The 12,930-nt window shown below is 32.6% G+C and overlaps 1 protein-coding gene across 1 annotated transcript in view; it reads right to left on the bottom strand.

Moving 5' to 3' along the window:
- Positions 1–12,930, bottom strand: part of EYS (EGF-like photoreceptor maintenance factor) — a 1,514,868-nt gene that overhangs the window by 1,304,329 nt on the left and 197,609 nt on the right. The window lies entirely within an intron of this gene.

Here is a 12,930-nt window from a genome sequence, read left to right as displayed (position 1 = left end):
CTCTCACTGACCCAAGGTCTGTCCATTAATTTCACAACTACACGATCCTCCATTTAAAGAATTATTCTTTTGGATCTTGCTTACTACAGTACCTCAGGGCATTGCTATATTTGTTAAATTAACTTTAGATATCTCTTCAAATCTTAAGACATGTTGAGTTATGATAAATTTTTTAAATGATGAATTTCACCATTCATTATCTATTTCATCTGAACACTGCTCCTTCTTTTGTAATTTTAAAATTAAGATTTGTAAGAAACAAGGAAATATCAAATAAAAATATTTTGTTGGCTTTATCTTTATCATTGTATAAATTCACTTAAAAACACTTTTTCTCAATGTTATTAGTTTCTACATTATGAGAAGGAATATAACTTCTAGGTTCAAAAGTGCCATAATTTTTACAGCATTAAAAGAGATTTTTACAATTTGAGTCAGATTAATTATGAAATTAATAAACTACATAATTTATTTGGTCAATTAATTGGGGTAATATATTAAAAATGTTGATGTAATATGGAGATAACTGCATTAAATATTTTGGCATCAAAGAAGAACAAGCCCATAATTTGGACTTCAGTGAGTTAAAGATGACATATAGCTGTTGACATCTGCTATGTTTTAAAATTTATGCAGGTAGGAAGTTAGAAGTAGAATATGTAGAAATGCATGCAATTAATATGGAAAGAATAGAGTCACAGAGGAATATGCAGCTTGGTATATTAAAACAACTAAAAGTAGTTCAGGATGGCTACAGCAAACAGTAAGGGTGGGTGAAAGATATTTTAAGATGCTTAAAACCCCATCTTTTTAGCACTCAAACTGTCATAGAAACCAAGATATATCAGCTAGCATTGCAAAGAAATATGCAGAATATGAGTTTGAGCCAGACCTTCTGCCTTAAAGTACTGGTGGAGAATTTTGTCATGGTTATTACAGAGGATGTCAAGATTTCATTCTTGAACATGGAAAATAGTATAACTGATTTACATTGTTCAAGTTTCTCTTAAATATGCAGAGAGGTTGTCATCTACAGTCGTACTGTGACTGAGCCACATTTAATCTGCTGGAAGTAAATTGAAATAAATGGAATATATATGACACTCTGAAGAGTGGAATGCATAAATGTGCAATGAAAATATGTGGTTAAACTGCATAATAAGACATCATAAGGGAAAAAGCCATAAGAAAAGTAGTTAGTATGAAGATCTGACAATTTCTCTAGTATAATTACTTTATATATTACATTTCTTTTTGTATAATTAATAATGCTAAGAGGTACTAACTGACAAAGACAGTAAGAAATTGAACCATGAGTTAGGAGATGTGGGCTCCAATAACAGCTCTTTCAAAACAATTTTGTCACTTCAGACAAGTCTCTAATATCTAGAGTTTAACCATTAATATTGTAAATTTTGTAAAGTGTGATTCTCAGTAGCTTACATTATAATCTAGCAAAAATCTACTTGTTGATATTTGAAACATATATATACCTCTTAAGTGAATAAAGCAAGATATGTAACAGTATTTTGTAATAAATATTGTCATTATTATTAGTTTAGATTATATCAACATTTCTTTAATATGATTAGTAACGTCTTAAAGGAAAACATTCTTAAAGACCAAATTACTGATTTAAGTATTTATAATGTTATCAAAATTCTACAATGTCACTTAAAATGTACAAAACTGAAATTAGGCATACATTTCTCAAGCTTAGTCAACGATAATATAAAATAAAATTACAAATTAAATATAAATCTAATAAATGCTTACAACACCCGTGTGAGTATTCACCAATGGTACAGTTTCTTTAAATTTTAACAGGTTGAAATTTTATATAGTATAAATATATCTCAATTCTTTCACTATTCTTTTCAAAGCAAGTTATGATACATTTCTTCAACAGAACAAGCAGGGACACTTTTGATCTTTGCCTAACATAAACTAGACATTTATAGATTAAATTTCCTTTTTTAAAATATTTTATTTGAGAAAGAAAGAGCAAGAGAGCATGAGCAGGGTGTGGGGTTGAGCCCAGGCAAGGACAGAGGGAGAAGTAGATTCCTTGCCAAGCAGGGAACCCCATGCAGGGCCCAATCCTAGGATCCTGGGATCATGACCTGAGTGGGCTCGATCCCAGGACCTGAGTCGAAGGCAGACACTTAGCTGCCTGAGTCACTCAGGTGCCCCAGATTAAATCTCCCTTTATCTTTTTCCAGAGTCAATAAAATTAATATAGTTTTTTTTTGTTTTTGTTTCTTTTGCTAAAGTTGGTAATCAGAAACAAATTCTAATGAATATACTGACACTGAGTAAACCGGGTATAAGGTGGATGCCCTGAAGATTTCAGCTGTTTATTCTCCCTTTCCTCTCTTAATTTATCTCTCTCTCCTAAACACAAACACATTTTATTGTTTATATTAGATACAAAATAAAAACCTAAGTATAAAGGAGATAATATAGAACTAATTAACCCTGAAATATATAGGTTCCCAAGAGTCTACAGATTCCTTTTTGAGAAAAAACCTGAACTTTTGAAATAACCAACTTTATACTTTGCTTACTACATCACTATTTGCAGCTAATCAAATATAACTAAAGTCTATAAAATTAATTGGCCTCTAATAAAGTCTCTCATCATGGATATTTATGAGACTACGTGAAACTCCAATGAGTAAGCAGTGTGAAAAAATATCACTAAATTTTAGAACCTCTCTTTGAAGACAGAACAGTATAGGTTTATATAATTAAAATCAAATGCAGCTTTCTAGTAGACATTTCATGTTAGTCTCAGGCAACTAAAAGAAGTGGCATTTGTCCAATTTAGCAAAGAAGAGAATTGAGAAACTTCAGTAGGAAAAAAATTAAAGAGTAATATGATAGTGCTGTATACTACATTTGTGTAATTGTGTGATCTTGGTTAGATGATTTACATCCTCTTGCCTAAAGTCTTCACCTGTATAGTCATGATAATGGTATGCACATCTAAGGTTACTATGAAGTTTAAATTAAGGCAATGTTTGTAAATTGTTTAGAAATTATAATAAACTCTTCTATTTAGGTCCCCTTGTTGATACTGGAATACTGCAATACAAATTTTTCATTTTCTGAACTAGTAATCGTACATGAAATGATTTATATGTATGAAATAAAGGGGTATGATATGCAGACTTTGATGAATGAATGAACTACCACATCTAACTGGTTAGTTACGGTGAGTGATGGGCCATTTTGGCAAGAATCACTATATGGTAAAGAGTAAGACAGGAAAAATTACTGAAATATTTCTAATGATCACAAAAAAGAAACTTGTAAAACCCTGGAGCTACATTTCCCTTTCAATTATCAAGATTAGTTCATAATACATATATAATTCATTATATTTCTATATATTGGGAAACATTTATTTTGTATCAAAGTTCAATTTACGTAGGTCATTAATAGTTTAGAATTGAATTTTCAAGACTGACAATGTGAATACTGTCTTTTATAAAAGATTTTAGCTATTTTTTACTCATATTCTTTTAATTCCTTTCTGTTACATTTTCTACAAATAGTATTGTATAGAGATGATTACCATAAAAAGCTATATGATCCTTTTAAAATATTACAATATTATATCCAATATTATTATAGCATAGCATAGTATTCTGGATAGGCACATCAATACAGTAATCAATAATACTGGAAGTAATTTTCATCCATTTTGTATTAATATTTCACTGTATCCCTTGCCAGAAGAAATCATCCACAACAACATCATTATGCTTTTGCTGAAAACATATCAGATTTTGGTATCTGAATTCCTGGATTTGAACTCCAGGTCTGATGTATACTGATTTTGTGATCTTACTCAAATTACTAGTTCATGATTTTTCATTTGTAGAACAAAAGCTAATGCCGTTATGTGTGTGTGTATGTGTGTGTGTGTGTGTGTGAAAGAGAGAGAGAGAGAGAGGACAAGAGTGTATAAGTGAAGCAATGTGCATGAAGCACTGGGTGGCTCAGTGGTTGAGAGTCAGCCTTTGGCTCAGGTCATGATCCCCTGGGACCAAATCCCAGCATCTGGCTCCCGGCAGGGAGCCTGGTTCTCCCTTTGCTTATGTCTCTGCCTCTCTCTCTGTGTCTCTCATGAATATATAAATAAAATATTTTAAAAACAGAAACTTTAAAAAATAATTCAAAATAATTTTGTTTATTATTAATATAATAACCATATTCATATTCATAATCTTGAATTCCTCCAAAAAGAAAATCAAACCATAGATTAAAAGTTCCCAATATTATTGGTTTTGACAATGGTAAATAGCGTCAATTTCTACACAAATCCATTCAAAGTGATTAATAATGCACAAGGATAGGAAATGTCTGAATGATAACAGCACAACTGAGATGAACAGACCTACAGAAATGTAGGTACTAGGAGGCTGTGATGGGGGGTCAGTCAGTACATGATTTTTGAAATAAAAGTACAAGGATTTTATTAATATTCCTGACAAAAAAATTCTTGGAAGAATTACAGAATTGCAACATGCTGCCATGTTCTTCTTATAATAGGTCAAAAAAGAACTGAGGATATCATTGACTTACTAAAATTGTACTTTCCTCAAAACTGTAGGAACAGGTCTTTTCTGTAGAATATCCACTTGAAATTCCTGATGGTAGTTCCCTAAAGCATTTAAAAATAAGTAATAAAAAGACATATTCTCCTCACAGAATTATTCACTAATAATTAGTGAATTAATTCCTAATATTTTCCTCATTAATAAATAATGAGGAAAATATTTACCATATTCATGTTAAATGGTAGAAAATGATTGTGTTTGGTTGCCTTTGAAGATTTTGAAATGTAATTATATTTACATGAAAATTAAATAATTTATACACCATTTTTATTGATTCTGTTTTATTTAATGGCAGTAGCAGGAGAAGATGTTAAATATAAATTATGAATTAGATAAATTTAGGATATTTATTTGTATTAAAGTGACTATTTCATTTGTGTAAGTCTTTCTTGTTAATCTTCTTCATGCATGTTACATATATCATTGAGTTATTATTTTACAGTAGGAACATTTCCCTTCATGTCCTATGCTTAGTATGTGCTTTTGTTCTCCTCCTATTCTGCACTGGAGGGTCAGCAACAGATGGGAAGTTTATAGATATTTCAGAGTTAGGTATATTTCAAAACTCATAATCTGATCCAGATCTTAATGGTTTTCTTTTTTTTTTTTTTTAAGATTCTATTTATTTATTCATGAGAGACACAGAGAGAGAGAGAGAGGCAGAGACACAGGCAGAGAGAGAAGCAGGCTCCCTGCAGGGAGCCCGACATGGGACTCGATCCTAGGTCTCCAGGATCATGCACTGGGCCGAAGGCAGCACTAAACCACTGATCCACTGGGCTGTCCAGATCTTCTTATTATTTTTTTTAACCAAGAATCACTTCATTTCATTTTCTGTTTTCCTTTGGTCTAATTTTTAACATAATTGCATTTTACAGTTATTTATAACAATTCACATCTATAGTTTCTGATCTTCTGACAGAACTATTTCAGGAGCTTCCATCCACAGTATATTATATTTCTACTTATCAACTAAGGAAATCCAAGAATCATTCTTCTGTTGTTAGGTGTCATATTTATGGTTCTATACCTGGTTGATTCTTTCAACATAGATGGAGGATATTTCTCAAAGTTCTGTCTGTGATTACCTAATCTTGCTTGGACAAAGGATGAGTAAATCAGGTGTCAGCTTGTATTTTAGGGGTTGCTTTTACAAAATATTGACTGCTGCTTCTCTAACACCCTTTGTAAAGAGAACCAAGTGCAATAGCAAAGTTATAGGATCAGATGTAAAGTATGTTTTAGGTTAAAGTTTTTAAAAAATTAAATATCTCAATCAGCAAAACTCCTATGGATAGTTTAATTTAAATGTTTAAGTGGGCTATCTACACAATGGCTCTACACCATTACTAAAAATAACTTTATGTGCAAAATTACTATGTATTTTATAACAGCCTTGCTGAGATCTTATACCACTTTACCTAAAGTATTCAATTTGGGGTTTTTCAGTATATTCAGACATCTGTACAATCATCATCATAAATCTAATTTTAGAACATTTTTGTCATCATTTTGTCATCTTCAGCCTCCTCCGATTTAAGCAACCATGAATCTAGTTTTTCATCATTGTAGACTTTCCTTTTCCAGATACATCATATGAATGGTAACAAACAATAGATGGTCTTTGTGACTCTCTTTTTCTTTTTGATTTTTTTAAGATTTTATTTATTTATTCATGAGAGACACACAGAGAGAGGAAGAGACATAGGCAGAGAGTTAAACAGGCTCCTCACAGGGAGCCTGACACGGTACTCCATCCCCCGAGTGGGATCATGTCCTGAACCAGAGGCAGATGTTCAACCGCTGAGTCACCTAATCATCCCTCTCTTTTCTTTTATATATTTTTTCAATATATGGCCTTCCTTGGTGTCAGTTTCTATTCTCTGCTTTTCCCCCTATAATTAGATATGCTTTCCTGTTTCTGTGCATGTCTTATATTTTTGTTAACTGGACATTTTAGATAATATATTGTAACAACTCTAAATAATGACTGACACTCCTCCCAACTTAGGCATTTTTATCTTTATTTTTTCTTTGCCTGCTTCTTTAATGACTTGGATGAATTATTTTAGTGAAGTCTATTTCCCTTACATTGTGAAGCCTTTGATGTTGCTCTTCAGAGGTTGTAAACTTGGGCTTTTACACAGTCTCCCTGACATAGTTTCACTAGCTATGACTACAATTTTAGCTCAACTTGTTTGACTCCTTTTTTTTTTTTAATCTCTCAATTCAGTTTTTGAATGATCTACCACTATCGGAATCACATCCATGAATTATCCTCTACTAAGTGGTAGGTGATGATCTGTTGTTTCAACCACACTCTGGGGAACATAAAGTGTTCCGCATTCTGATCCAACTAAAGTGTTTCCTTTCAGCTGCTGAGTGCTATCAGGCCTGAGGTTTTCTCCGACCTCAGAAGGGCCCTTCTTAGCTATCACTTTTACTTTTCTCTCTATTCAACTTTGACCTGGTCTTCAATTTTATCTCCTATCAATTTCTCCCAACCCAAATCTCCAATGTTTTCCACATACCTTTATGCAAGAACTTCCCCCAAAAGTCATTCCCTTCTAACAAAAATGTTTATGGCTCTCTTGTTATAGACTACTTCTGCACCTAGTTAGAGCCTCTGACTTCTGCATAGGTGACGGGGATGGAGACAGAGGCTTGTTCTTCCTGGATTATTATCCCAGGTCTACAAGAAAAATGGTGAATGGTTTAGTAGCCACTAGTTTTCTTCCATTTGGATTGGAACCTCTATGCTATGAGCACATTGTGGTTTGAGAGGTGGAGATCCAGTATTCTCAGTCTGCTTCATCTGGGGAAGAACTTTCATCTTATGAATGGAGGCTGAGCAGGATAAGAGAGCTCCCTACATGTAATATGAATATCTGTGTGGAATAAAGCTTCTGGCATAGTAGCTGCAGAGACCAGAGTAATTGGTGGCCTGCCCCACCAAAGATGAAATTGTAGCTTTGTAATGGGAATTACGGGAAAAAGGAGCCTTTATTTATTCTGGTGACTTTCTATCACAGGTAACTAGATTGAGAGAGAAGAGGAGGGAATAATTATGCTCAACTGCCAAGACTCGCCTTTTTATAGAGTTGAAAAAGTTTTCTCCCTTTGCTATACACCTTTAAGACAATTTTAGGGGACTTATTTGTTTAATAAAGAATTCACACTGCCATTATGAAAGTCTCTACTTAGACAGTGTGTCTTATTACTTGGCCAGTTTTTATTTCCAATAGTTATATTTTAGTAACATACCTATCAGAATGATTATTACTAAAAAGATAAGAAATAACATGCATTGCAATAATATAGAGAAAAGGGAGTCTTTCTGCTCTGCTGATGGGAATGCAAATTGGTGCCACCACAATGGAAGACAGTATGGAGGTTCCTCAAAAAAATTAAAAATACAACCACCATATGATCCAACAATTCTACTCTTAGGTATTTATCTAAAGAAAATGAAAACACTAATTTGAAAAAATGCACCCCATGTTCATTGAAGCATTATTAATAATAGCCAAGGCACAGAAGCAACCTAAGTGTCCACTGATTTATGAATAGATCAAGATGTAGTGTGTGTGTGTGTGTGTGTGTGTGTGTGTGTGTGTATTATATATCAAAATATCATTTGGCCATAAAAAAGAAGGAAATCTTGCCATTTGCAACAACATGGATGGACCTTGAGGGCATTATGGTAAGTGAAATAAGACAGAGAATGACAACTACATAATGAATTTAGACATGGAATAAAACAAAACAAAAAAATCCAAAAAAAACAAAAAACATCTTACAGAACAGATTGATGGTTGTAAGAGGCAGGGGGTAGGAGGTTGGAGAAATGGGTAAATGTTTTTGTTTTTTGGGTCTTTTTAATTTAAGTAAACTGAATAAACTTATTTTAAAAATACTTTTGAGCCAATGCAGATAAGTTCACTCCTTATCATTGTTACAGTTTTTCTTCCTCTGTGCCTTGAATTCTGCTGAGAGGAGTCTATTTAAGCCTCGCTCTGATGAATAGCAATAGGTAGGGATTGCAATATAAGATAGATGAAGCTCACCCCTAGGAAGGTTGACTATTTCCCGATTAACTTTAGTCATGAGTTACAGCAAAGCAACTAAAAAGAAGATCAATGGGGGATCATTACTGTTATATATATATATTTCTGTCTTCTTAAGACACATGACCATATTGTGAAACTGTCTTTCTTGTGAACAGTGGTGTTTATTAGGAGAAGAGATCACTGTGGCAATATTTCTCTCTCTTTATACAGATTATTATATCTTCTTTTTCTCTAATAGAGTTCCATTGTTAATAGAATTTGACCAAGTGAGTTTGCCTGAGAGAGCTTAAAATTTACTCTACCTGCAAATTAAATTAGCACATAAATCATTCTTTAAAAATCTACGAGAACTATCTCCTTAAATAATTTATTTATTCATATTACTCTTATCCAAAAAATTCATGCTGTTCCATAATGAATATATTCATAGCTTAATTTCCACATTAATTATCAGAACTTATTTCCTCTGTAATATCTATCTTGTGCTATAGTAATACTGAAATATTCAGTATCCAAATACATGTGTTTCATTATTCCTATACATATGGTCTTTAGATATATGGGTGTCTAATCAAAATGATTTGGCTTATGAAATTTCCATTATTTTAGCATAAAAATAACATAAATACTTAGAAATAATGTCATAAAAATGTTATAAATTACACTGATGCCTACACTTTTATTAAATGTTCTACCTGCTAAAATATTCCCTTGTCTTCCTGTTGAACAGTGCTTAGAATTTGATATAAGTTTATCATATATGTAGAATCATGTCAGAATATTACACATGGGGCTGCTAAAAGGCAGACATAAACTTGCTGCAACAGCAGCTCAAAACATACTAGAAAACTAACATGTAAAAAAGAAAAGTTGGCAAATAGAATGTTCTGATCCTATTCATTTTGTAAAAAAAAGATATGCAGTGGAAGGTATAATCCAAGTTCAATGTTTTTCTCTGCAATTTAACTATTTTTCAAACCTGTAGCCAACTTTAATTTATTCATGCTTTGAAGATAATAGTAACATGGATAATTGTAATCCGGGTATTAAGCAAAATGAGGTTATATATCATTCACAGTTACAAGTCACATACAATTGCTGATTGCAGAAGATCCTACTACCTCAGTTTATTTGTCTTATCCCCACATCTACCACTTTGCATTTTGTAACTTTCTCATAGTTTTTGTCTATTGTTCTCCTGAACTATGTTTTAAGGATGAGAAAATAACTGTTTTTCTTTTGCTTCCTTTTATGTCTTCTAAGTTACATTTTACCAGCATTCAGTATTTTTCTAAAGTCAGAGATGGTAGATTCAATGCCCCTTTCTCCCCCAACAAAGGAATTTGAGGTAGTAGGGTGTATGGGTATTTAAGGTTTGTTAAATTTGAAAATCTGTGCTAAATTTTTTTTACTGTTGCTCCTTCTAGTGTTTGTTTTATCTCGTAATCTCAGAGCCATTAATGGGACTCTTTTTGTTGTTGTTGTTGTAAATTTTCAAGAGAGCTAAATAATACAGAATTTATTTAACAATAGAATTAAGTTCTGAAGAATATACAGAGAATAATACTTCCCTAGACATAACTGAAACTATGCCCCATCAAAATAATTCTCTTTTCATTTTTATTTCCCATAAGATATCTTTTATTCCTCCCAATCCAGTGAGAAGAAAGGGCTTTCAAATGCATAAGCAGAAGTGTGTGTGATACATAAAATTATTTTTATTTTGTTTAACCTAATTTTCTACAGTTCATGAAATGGTACTAACCTATACTTATTATAGCTAACACTGAGGGTTTACTATGTGCCTATGTATGTACTGAGCACTATGAATAGATTATTTCATTGATTCTTCACACTAGTGTTATATTGTAATGATTAGTATTATTCTCACTTTGCTGGCAATGAAATAAAAAAGTACAGACAGTACAGAAAATGACCTCCCAAGTTTACATGATAAATATTACAATGTGTAGGGAGAGATATATATCAAGAAAATTGGGTCATCAAAAAATGTTTGTTGAATAAAGAAAAGACTTATTTTGTGACATTACTCTATTTTTGATGTCTTATGATATGCTACAGAACAAAATCAGAGCAACCAAGAGCATTTCATTTGGGTGTAGGCTTCAACATAGGTTTTTATCAATAATTACAATTATATCCTTGGTGAATCAATCTGCCTAACAGAAGCTCAGTGGTTACTAGAAAAAATGGCCCCCAACAGTATTTTCTTTCTTTTACTCTCTTTTGCCTACCCTCAACATCCTCTCATTTCCTCATATTGTTTTTTCTGAATACAACTAAAACACAGTATGTTTTACTACCATCTTCTGGCATTCAATCCCTACCTCAGGCCATATGCTTTCAATCAAAACTTTTAAAATACTGGCATGCCTGGTTGGCTTAGGCAGCTAAGACCCACTCTCTTGATTTTGGCTCAGGTTGATCTCAGGATCATGATATCAGGGTCATGAGATCAAGCCCTGAGCCCTGCCTCCAGTCTGTGCTGAAGCATGAAGCCTGCTTGGGATCCTCTTTCCTTCTTCCTCTGCTCCTCCTCATCCCTCTCTCTCTCTCTTAAAACTAAAACAACAACAACAACAAAAACAACAACAACAACAAAAACACTTAAAATATCAAAAAACAATGGCTAAGCAAATAAAGTGTTTCCAGGCCATCTTAAAAATTACTATTTCATGTCCTTCTGACAAACATATTTTTAAATACATTTCTAATGTTACAAACATACAGCCAAATCAAAAGCCTAGAATAAATCCTGAAATGAAGAGAACTAAAGGTCTTCACTATTTCAAGTATTATTCTCTCAATGCCAGGTCTCATTGGAAAAAATATAATGTGATAAATTAGAAAACAGGCAAATAGTTCACAGGGTAATTTTATATTTTAACTATAAATATTTCAAAGCAGATTCATTATTATTATAACTGAAGCCTGTGAGTAATCTGCAGATGAGGCAAATAAATAAGCCCTGCCATTGGCCTCCATATTTTAAAAAGAAAAATGTTCTTTACTAATAATTGCATTGGGAATGAGTGCTGTCTGCCTTTCCTATACCCTCAGAACCAAGTCCTTAAATGATGAAGTACTTACTAATGATGTTCTTTGTAATATTTGAAAGTTTTAGCATTTTAAATTCAGATGGTATATTCAATCCATATGTTTACTAGTGCTTCTGGTAACTATTTAAAAAAATTAAAATGTTGTAACTTGGATTTAAGTGACTTTTTTTCCCTAATTTTGAATATTCCTATATTATCAGGTCAATTTTTTAAAAAAGTACTTTAAAAAGACAAAAGCAGATGAAATTGCATCATTTTTTTTTCTTAAAGATTTCATTTATTTATTTGAGGGAGAGAATGAGTGAGAGAGAGTGAGCAAGCACAGTGGCAGCAGGCAAAGGGAGAGGGAGAAGCAGACTCCCCGCTGAGCAGGGAGCTGATGGGGAGGGCTCCATCCCAGGAGCCCAGGATCATGACCTGAACTGAAGGTAAATACTTAATTAACTGAGCCACCCAGGTGCCCAGGATCAATTCTTAAATATCAATTTTACTTTTGTCTTAAACACTTGAAAATTCTCATTAGACTTATCAAACTTCATATGGCTATTTATTAGACAAAGTATTAATGAAGAGTATAAAAAGTGTACTAGTCAGCTTATTTTGATTGTTAATTTAAGATCTGAAATCTAATATCTATCACTAGAATCTGTTAACAGTCCTGTATCATTACATCATTAGGTCATTTCATAGGGTCAATGAAAAATATTTCCTATTTGACAGAAAAACAATTGATATGCATGCTATAATTCAGGTCTTGGCTTCTCATGCCTCCATACTATACTGCCTTGAGAACTGTGTGAATGAGAGTTTTACTTCCATCATCATCTGATAGCAGTATCATTGTTTATTTAAACCAGTTCTCAAAGTTTTTGACTCACAGTGCCCAATTTTCAGTTATTATTAAAAGTGATTTAATCATATTTATATTAATGCTTTTAACATCATCTCATATTTAAATAATTACTATGTTATTAGATTCTAATTTAAATTTTCAACATCAAATCTCCTGGGTATGTGATAAAGGTGGCTTTTATAGGCTTTATCAAATAATGGAGAGTACACTTAAAAATAAGCTTTGCAATTTGGAATTATATGGTCACCAGGAGTAAAGAACAACACATTATTTCTAATAAGTTCCATAGGGACAATTAA

The sequence above is a fragment of the Canis aureus genome, chromosome 7 (assembly GCF_053574225.1).
Source record: "Canis aureus isolate CA01 chromosome 7, VMU_Caureus_v.1.0, whole genome shotgun sequence".
NCBI lineage: Eukaryota > Metazoa > Chordata > Mammalia > Carnivora > Canidae > Canis > Canis aureus.
The sequence above is the reverse complement of the archived record's forward strand: the minus strand, read 5'-3'. Positions and strand labels throughout refer to the sequence as shown.